General features: G+C 39.6%; 1 pseudogene; it reads left to right on the top strand.

Annotated features, from left to right (window-relative positions):
- The first annotated feature begins 1,921 nt into the window (after positions 1 to 1,921).
- On the top strand, positions 1,922 to 2,932 carry LOC118730155 (annotated as a pseudogene).
- The last annotated feature ends 870 nt before the right edge of the window (positions 2,933 to 3,802 follow it).

Raw genomic sequence — 3,802 nt, forward strand, 5'->3', positions numbered from 1 at the left:
CTTGCACACCCCCTACTGGGGATATGCCTGCAACCAAGGTACATGCCCTTGACCCGAATCGAACCCGGGTCCCTTCAGTCCCCAAGCCGATGCTCTATCCACTGAGCCAAACCAGTCTTGGCTCAAAAGAACTGTTGACCCAAAAAGAAACTCACTACAGACTGATTCATTTGCCTCTCAGCATAACCATTATTGCTTGTCTAATGTTCACTTCTTATAAGTGTATTTTTAGTATCACATGATCTCATTCATCTAGGGGAAATAATGAACAACATAAACTGATGAACAAAAACAGACCCGGAGACAGGGAAGCATCAATCAGATTGTCAAACCTCAGAGGGAAAGTAGGAGAGGGTGGAGGTAAGGGGAAGAGATCAACCAAAGGAGTTATATGCATGCATGTAAGCCTAACCAGTGGTCAAGGACAACAGGGGCTAGCAGCATATGTGGGGAGGAATTTGGGATGAGAATGAGGGACAAAGACAAATATGTGATACTTTAATCAATAAAGAAATTTTAAAAAAGAAAAACTAATAATATTATTTTGGTAAGCCTTTGGTCTCAAATAAATGCTGATTCTCCTCCTTCCTTAAAAAAAAAAAAAAAGAAAGAAAGAAAGGATGATTGGTTAAAGAAGATGTATTATATATATGCAATATAATACTACTAACCCAAAAGAAAAGGTAAAATATACTCTTCTCTATTTTTAGTCTTTAAAACTATTTGAAGAAAAGAATATTATATATTCAAACCATTATGAAACAATTCAAATCTTCAAAAAAATAAACAGATTCTGCTAAACATCCACCCAGGTTAATCTGATATTTTTGGGCATGTTTTCTAAAATTCTGTTAAGGAACTGAAGCATCAGAAAAACAAGAAAGACATAAATGTATTTATTTAGTGTTTATTATTGCAAATAACATTAAATAGTGTGAGGACCAGATTGCATGATGATGCTAGTACAAAAATGTAAAAGTCTTCATAGCATACAATAGATTCCTCAGTAAATAGAAATAACCCATCCAGAGTCAGCACAAAGAGAGTTCCCACAATGAAAGGAACAGCTACCAGGGAGGGGACACTCTACAAAAGAACTTCTAATTGCTAGGTAAACTACAAAGGCACAAAAAAACACACAGGTTGCCATATTCTCTGATGATAGAATGATATGCAAACACACAAAAAGATCCCCATCCAAAAAATGGTGCCCAGGCAGAAAACAGTACAGAAGGCCACAGAAATCCATTCACTTTGAAAAATGTCCTGGGTGATTCCCTAAACTAGTACATGAAAGGGATTGAATTGGTCAGGAATATATAGATTTCTTTCAATGAAAAGAAGGAAGGAAAACAAGGAAGGAATAGTTGGCTATCAATATAAAGAACCAGTGTTTGCTGACTTAACAAAATGCAAAAGATGGCAGTCCTTTCATTATCTCAGGATACAGCCTCAGATCAGGGGATATATTAGGGTACTGTAACAATTATGGAAGCAACAAGGAACCCAAGTCCTGAGTCCTTGAGTTTTTGGACAGGTAATACTTGGTGATGACTGTGAAAGAAGAGTAAAGAAAAGCTGGGATATATGGATATTCTGAATGTTGGTTATAAGGTGGATGAAGTGAAGTGCAAAGTAAATTGCAGCAGTCTTAATCATTAAGTTTTAGTAAATTGTCCCTCTGAGAACTTGTTTCAAATAGTACCATTCCTAGCCCTGACACCAGTTACAAAAATTATAAAACCCCTCCTCAGCCAAGAATTGAGTAGTCTAAAACAGAAAGTACATGTGAAACTTATAGAGAACATGTTCAGATCTCAGAACAACAGAGAGATAGGTGAAGAACAATGACACAAGTGAGCTGTGGGAGGCGCCGCAGGGAGCCGCCACATTGGAGTCTGGGAGCTGCCACTGCAGAAGCATGGTGTCAGTAATTAGCACTGTGGACCTCCCTTGAGGACATGATTCATGAAGCACAGATGGACTACTATGGCACCCGCCTGGCAACCTGCTCATCAGACAGGTCCTTCAAAATCTTTTATATACGCAACGGAGGGCAGATCCTTATTGCAGACCTCAGGGGTCAGGAGGGACCAGGGTGGCAAATGGCCTGGGACCACCTCATGTATGACACTATCCTGGCATCCTGCTCCTATGATCAGAAAGTCATTTTCTGGAAAAGGGAAAACGACACCTAGGAGATGACGCGTGAACACACAGGACACGACTCCTCAGTAAATTCTGTTTGCTGGGCCCCCATGACTACAGCTTAATCCTGACCTGTGGAAGCTCAGATGAGGCCATCTCCCTGCTGACCTACACAGGGGAGGGCCAATGGGACTGAAGATAATGCTCACACTATTGGCTGCTATGCCTCAGCTGGGCCCCTGCTATTATACCTGGATGCCTATAGACCAGCCATCAGGACAGAAGTCCAACTACATCAAGAAATGTGCCTCAAGGGGCTGTGACACCTCATCAAGCTGTGGAAGGAGGAAGAGGATGGCCAGTGGAAGGAGGAACAGAAGCTGGGAGCACCTACTGACTAGGTTCTAGACATGGCCTGGGCCCCCGTCATTGGTCTACCCACCAGCACAATCACCTGCTGTTCCCAGGGTGGTTGTATATTCATATGGATCTGTGATAATGTCTCAAGCAATACGTTGTCTCCCAACTACTGCACAAGTTCAATTATGTTGTGTGGTACGTGAGCCAGTTCATCATAGCCAACATCCAGGCCATCTCAGTGGAGATGATAAAGTGACCCTGTGGAAGGAGTCAGTCCACGGGCAGTGGGTATGCATCAGTGATGTAAACAAGGGCCAGGGTTCCAAGTCTGTTTCTCTCAGAGAGGGCCACCAGAATGAGCAGTGACAAGACTGGCAGGGCTCAGCTCCACACCTGCCAATTCCTGAACTGCCCTTTCCTGGACCAGCTGGAAGGAAGCTCTCCAACAATATTACTTTCCCAGGAATTGCTGAAACTGCAACCAGATTAATCATCTGCCTTAACATTATTTTATATTGTTTGTAATTTACTGTCTGGCTGGAAGCACCCATATTATGAGGGGGAAACTACAAATAATCTATTATTTAAAAATATTTTTGGCCGTTTTAATGTTCCTTTTGGTTTCAGGCATTATTTGGGACTTTTTGTTTCCAAAGTAATTAAACATTTTGTTTATAATTCTCCCTAAAAATAAACAAAAAACCCCAAAAGCAATAGCACAAGGACCACTAACAGGAAGAAAAGCTTCACAGATGTGTCATCCTTCTCATAGGAGGACAGCTAAGTCACACTTACATCAGTGCTTGGCAGCAAATGACACTCAAAGAGTTGCACAGCCAATTTTTAGGAAAATGTTTATCTGAAACAGGATTTTTTAAAATATATCATTATTTTTAATGATAAAATATACTTAATTTGATAAAGTGAAGTTAAATAACAAAGGAGAGGTCTACAATTGCTAAAATGAATAAGAAACATAGTAAGGAAACTTGTGGATGGAATGAAATATTTTCCACTTACTCTAGAGCCTTACATCAGTCTTCAAATTTACAGCACCACTGACCCATGGAGGATAAGAAAATTGGACTGTCTAGCTTCTATAGAGAATAACAGCCTAAAAAAAACTAACATAAAACACTTGCAACTTTGGTTCTGGCTTATCTTACATAATATTTTTTTAAATCTTCTAACCTATTTTTTAAATCTAAAATAGTAATTTCATTAAAATTTTAAATCTGTCACAATACTTAATTAAGATTTTATATTTTCTTAAAGTATGATAAAAATGCATGAT

Source organism: Pipistrellus kuhlii, unplaced genomic scaffold (genome assembly GCF_014108245.1).
Source record: "Pipistrellus kuhlii isolate mPipKuh1 unplaced genomic scaffold, mPipKuh1.p scaffold_m20_p_1, whole genome shotgun sequence".
NCBI lineage: Eukaryota > Metazoa > Chordata > Mammalia > Chiroptera > Vespertilionidae > Pipistrellus > Pipistrellus kuhlii.